This window comes from Rhincodon typus, unplaced genomic scaffold (assembly GCF_021869965.1).
Source record: "Rhincodon typus isolate 14 unplaced genomic scaffold, sRhiTyp1.1 hic_rhity00009892, whole genome shotgun sequence".
NCBI lineage: Eukaryota > Metazoa > Chordata > Chondrichthyes > Orectolobiformes > Rhincodontidae > Rhincodon > Rhincodon typus.
In genome coordinates, this window is record NW_025975530.1 from 1 (window position 1) to 6191 (window position 6191).

General features: G+C 43.1%; 1 long non-coding RNA gene across 1 annotated transcript; it reads left to right on the forward strand.

Moving 5' to 3' along the window:
* The first annotated feature begins 58 nt into the window (after positions 1-58).
* LOC125482406 lies at positions 59-5383 on the forward strand. Its single transcript, XR_007261634.1, has 2 exons — positions 59-414; positions 1348-5383. It is a non-coding gene; the product is annotated as an uncharacterized LOC125482406 (long non-coding RNA).
* The last annotated feature ends 808 nt before the right edge of the window (positions 5384-6191 follow it).

Below are 6191 nucleotides of genomic sequence, written 5' to 3' on the forward strand. Positions count from 1 at the left end.
ACCCTCAATAGCAAAAAGGGCAGAAAATCATTTTCAGAATACACATTACAGTCATAAACTAGCAGCTGTGTTATATTCAATGCAGACACCATTTTGGTACAAAGTCATCATTTTGGACTTCAAGAACAAATCCACATGCCCTGGACTCACTGCTGTCCAATCACGAGGACCTCATCATGGCTGACATTTGGCCAAGCCTACACCTCGCTTCTGCCATATGCTGACTGGTGAGAAGCTGACGGTTTTTCTCTACTGAGGGACTAGGTGTTGAGATGTCCAAGGACATACAGGGGATTGCAGAGAAACGTCTTCATTGGTGGGAGAGACCAGAAGTATGGGCTGTTGGTATAAGACTGCTGCTAATAACTGACCAGCGGCAATGTGGAGGTTTCTATTGTGGGGGAAATGGTTGAGGTGAGTAACACATGTATATTCGATGAGACACTGGCTAAAGCCCTCGCAGCCAGAGAAATATGTTGATGGGTTGACTTGAATTGAGGGTGGGAGGATGTGCAAGTGGCAAATACGCATCAGCACAAAGCTAATGGGCCGAATGGCCTCTGTGGCGCTGATGTGCAGTACTAATGGTCAGAATCGGGAAGATTGATGGTTGACTAAAGCAGACAGGGAAGACGCTGAGAAGGGATTCAAACTCAGTGTTGCAAATCTTAAAAATTGTAACGTTATCAGACTAGGAATTAGTGCAGGTCAACATGAACACCAGAGGCAGTCCTTTTCAGAATTGACTTTAATCCTCCTATTTGGTTTAGACAACTATAGTCTGCTTCTAATGACTTACTGGCAGATGCCCTCTCAGACAGCGGCTCTGGTCTGGGAATACATTCATATTCAGTCCAGAGTTCCACCTTTGAATATCCTCTTTCCAATCTGAATGAGACTCTTGTTGGAATCAACAGGTTTCAATTAGAGAGAGGATCTTCGAGGGAATTACAGGTCTAAAGAGATGGTCTTTGAGGAGTTAGGAGACTACAGGGATTGTCTTCACTGGGAGGAGTTAGGGATCTGGACGGGTGGTCTTCCATAGAGAGTTTGGACTCTAGAGAGATGATCTTCAGTGGTGAGTTAGGCGATGGGAAGAATTGGCTTCATTGAGGCTGTTTAAGGATCCAAACTATAATTAGAGTGGGGGATTTGCGAGAGAAGACCATTTTGGGAGTTAGGGGACAAATGGTTTGGAAATTTTTGGGAGGGTTAGTGGCTAAAAGGGTTGGCATTTGATGAGCTTGCTGTACTGTTCCATGCTGACTTGCAGTTCTTTTGTAATAGCATCTCTCCATCTGCCATCCCCCGATCTGTCTATTGTTAAATATGCATTGTGTGTTACAGGAATCGAGGCAGGCATATCACTCTGGAGCCCGTGATAACAAGAACCAGACAGTAGAGGGTCATCAGAGGCCCTCCCATTGGGTCAAGTAACATTATAGGAAGCATGTTCTTGCATTGAAAGCTACATCTTTGACTGGTGTGACAAGACAACTAAGGAACTCAAAATTTCTTTGTATATTTCCGGAGACACAGATGAGCGGGTCTGTGAGCGGTGAAGGCATTGTTAGTGACTGGTTTGTTTGGCCACTATGATGAATTTCCCTGGCAACTTTCTCACCGTGGCTTTGTTTGCCATGTTTCTCCAGTTTCATCCAGATGCGGGGTACAGAATTCATGTGCCAATTTGTTCTTGATGCCTGCACCCTTTGAGAATAAACTATCAGGCCCTGCAGCAGGAAGTTGCGGAGGATTAAGATGTTCAGGGAGAATGCATGGTGGTGGCAATCAAATGAACTTCGCTGAAGCATGTAACTCGACCCTGACTTGATTCTGCTGGCACATGGATGCACTGGCAAGCTTTCTGGATTGTAGAGTTAACCCTTTGTCGCCTAGAGTGGCAGTCTTGCAGATGCCATTGCCTGTGCCAGTAAGCTTCGTGAGGAGCTAGCAACTCCTGTGAGCGAGTCAAAACCGTGACGGGGTCCTCAGATTTTTGGAAGGGAATGAGGTCAGGACCTGTGGATAACCACCCTGCATCCCCCCACCCCCACCCCTACCAAAATTTCAGACTGTATTTGTAATTTTATCCATCTTATGATGAAGAGTCTTACGGCACACGGCTTGACTTTCCAACAGTGTAATACTTTCTTCAAAAGTGGGAAGAAAACAGAAAATTAAATGGCAGTTATGCAGCAGCGATCACTCGTGGCAAACTGACAAACAGGGGCTCAGTCCTCAGCTTGACGTAGTTTCCCTGTTTGCCTCACTTGAGTTGGGTTGGGGTTTATTCAGGCTTAACAGCCCCTGTAGAAAGCTTGTGAGAATAATTTGCAACCCTTTTTCACAACTGTCGCTGGGAAAGTGACCCTCTATCCTCCCAGTTGCTTGATGTGGTAGGACAGTTCAGCTACATGACTCTTCAGCCTCACTAAGGAAAGCCTCTCGTTCATCCCTCATTGAAGCTGCTTGTTCAGATTTTGAAGTTTGTGCTCTTAGATCTTATCATTCGTAAAAAGAGTGAGCAATGGTACGTGAATAGGTGGCAACACCATTTGTGTTCCAAAGTCCTATGTTAAAGTACGTCATGTTGATTTTTCTACTTGGGTTACTTCCGAAGGCTCGTCGCAACCTGACTGCATCAGTTCATAGAGCAGGCTGCTCAAATTCTTCATTTACTGTTTCTCCAACTCCAATACTTCACTCTCTGCCACACTACCTTCCATGCTCTTCTAGGTCTACATCTGTCTCAATCCTCACTATCTCTCAGACTTCCACTCTTCACTTTGCGTGTCTGTCTCCGTCACCAGTGCCTCATTCTGTTTATCTCCAGTGTCTTGCTCTGATTAGTAATCCATCTGTACAATACCTCAGTACAATACCTTATCTTCCCATCTCCAGTTAACGGATCCTTTTTCCAAGAATAATTTGCATTCCTGCTTCCTCCCTCAGTTACTCTCCACCCTCTATGTACCAAGTTTCCATTCCACTTAAATGTGGATGATCTCCAAGGGTGCTATCTCTCCATCTGCAATCTGTCTGTCACTTCATCCCTGATGTCTTGCTCACTATACATCCCCAATTCATTATTGTCAATCACAGTATCCTCATTTCCTCAAGGTATCTACTGCCTCATCTCCAATTCCACACACTGCCAAAATATCCAATCTTTCATTCTGTCTTTCCTTCCAACTCCAGTCTCATTCTTTATTACTTTCGATCACCTGTCCCTCACTCTATCTCTACATCTCATCCTCATTTTCTGTATCTCTCCAATTCCTCATTCACTGTGTCTCATCATGTTCAATGTTTCTCTGTCTGTCTTCTGTCTCCAGTGCCTCAGTTTGTCAATCTGTCCACCTTCAATCTCGCTATCTTTCCGTCTCACTCACTACCTCTAATGCTTCCATCTGTCCATCCAGTACAATTTTTCACTCTGTCCATCTTTCTATCTCTAATTCCCATCTGGCTTCATTTTCTATCTCCAAACTACAATCTCTCATTTATTTCTCCATTTACAGTCCTTCACTGTATCCCTACAGCTTCAATTCTTTGCTGTATCCATCACAGTATGTCTAATTCCTCACTCCGTCTACTTGTCCATTTCTCTGCCTGTTTCTTAGCCTTTTATGCCTCACTCACTATCTCTGCACCTCCAATCCATCTCTCTATCTAATTCACAGTAACCAATTCCCCGTTCTATTCTATCTCTCTATCTTCAATCTCTCGTATTCTCTTCCTCCATCACCAATACCTCTCATAATCTATTTCTTAATCTATAATGCTATCTCCATCTCAAATTCCCGATTGTGCTTTTTCATCCGTCTCTAATACCTGACACTTTTCTGACCATTTCCTGTCACAGATTTGTCTATCTCTCCATTTTCAATCTCTCATTTATGTCTTTCTCCAATCTCAGTATCCATTTCTAATCCCTCACTCTATCTCTCCATCTATAACGCATTAGTTTGTTTCTCTCTATCTCAAATTCCTGATTCTGCCTTTCCGTCAATCTCCACACTCTCCATCATTGCCATCTCAAATCTCACTCTCTGTCTTTCCATCTACAGTCTCTTCTCAGTCTATCTTTTCTCCAGTCACTCTATCGCACTCTATTCAATCTTTCATTTTGTTCAGCTCTCCATTTCAAATCATTCGCTGTTTCCTCACACAATCTATCCAGGTGTCCAGTTCTTCACTGTGTCTGTCCAATCCATCATTCTGTCTATACATTTCAAATCTCTCATTTTGTCTATCCATCTGTCTCTGAATCCTCACTCTTTCACTCTGTCTTCATCTTCAGCCATTCGTACTCTCTACCTCTACACCTCCGATTACTCACTCTGTCATGACATATCCAAAATGTCCACTCTGTCTAGTTTACCTGCAAATCTACCATTGTTACTCTGTGTCTCCATGGGTACATGAATAGAGGGATATAGGCTAAATGCTGGCAAATGGGACTAGATTAGGATATCTGATCAGCATGGATGAGTTGGACCAAAGGGTCTGTTTCCATGCCGTACATCTCAATGATTCCAACTCAAATTCCTCACTCACTCTAGTTAACCATCTCCCACTTGCTGTATCTAATTCCTCACTGTTTCTTTCCCCAGTTCCATCATAAAATTATTTACTTGGTCTACCTCTTTATCTTCAATTCCCTGACTGTATGTATCACATTACCATTCCACAAGTCTATCTATGTATCTACATCCTATCCCATATATCCCATCTATATCGCCTTCTCGAATCTCTCTATCTCCCTATCTCCATCCAAATCCAGTTCGTTTCTCTGTCCTCAAATTTTCTCTCTGTTTCTTCATCTCTGATCCTTGTTCTGTTCTACCCTACAACTCTAATCCTTTACTGTTTCTACCTCTGTGCATCCAATTCCTCTGCGTATCTCTCCATTACTAATTCTTCATTCTTTGCATCTCTCCATTTTCAATTCCTCACTCAGTTGGTTCCCCTATCATCAGTGCTTCCCTGCTGTTTGGCTCAACCTTTCAGAATTCTTACGGTCAATCCCTCATTTCTCCATTTCCAATCTTTCACTTTCTCTATGTGTCCATCTCCAAATCCTAGCTCTGTACATCACATCGTTGACCTGAAAATCTCTGAAACTCCTTTTCTTCAGTCTTCATAACACTCCATCACCAAATTCACACTCATTCTATTTCTTTATCTCTACTTCCCCAATCTTTCTATCTCTCCATCGCCAAGACTGTCAGGTGCTTTGTGTGCTTGTTACAATGAAGACAGGATGATTGGAAGGAATCCAAAATGGCACAATCACCAATGGACCCGAAAGTGGGGAGCCAATGGGATAAGCTGGTTCCTGTACTCAATAAACATAGGCACCTGGCAAACAAATGAAGCATTTCTTTGGAGGCAAGAGTGTTAATCCTGCATCTCTAACAACGCAGAGGAAGCAGAATTTTTCAAAATAGGGCAGGATTCCTTAGTCACTGTTACTCAACTAAGGAGGGGTATATAATTACTTTGAAACTGACATTGCAAATCTTATTATAACAGTGGCAAAGTCACTGCTTGCAAAAAAAACCAGATGCAACCCAAAAACATGTTGCATGCAGAGACAAGAATTGTCTGACATAACCCAAACCCTCACTGTAATAATCACTAAGATAACCCATACTCTTACTGTAACATTCTCTGATATACCCCACACCCCTTCACTGTAATACTCTCTGATGTACCTTAAAATCCCTCACTGTAACACTCTGATATAACCCACATCCCTCACTGTAATACACACATATAACACCCACCCCTCACTGTAATTCTCTGATATACCCAACACCCCTCGCTGTAACACTGTCTGTATACCTCACAAATGTCAATGTAACTCTCCGATATAATCCTCATGTGTCAATGTACTTCTCTCTAATATACGCCAGTCCCCTCGCTGTAACACTGATATGCCCCACATCCCGTCACTGTAACACACTCTGATGTATACCACACCCCTGACTTGGTAACGCTCTGATATGTTCCACACCACTCACGGTAAGTCTCTCTGATATAGCCCTCACCCCTGACTGTAACACTGTGATATATTCCACATCCCCTCACTAACACTCTGATACACCCCACACACGTGACTATTACTCTTTCCGATATAACCCACACCTGCCACTGTAACTCTCCCTGATGTACGCCATACT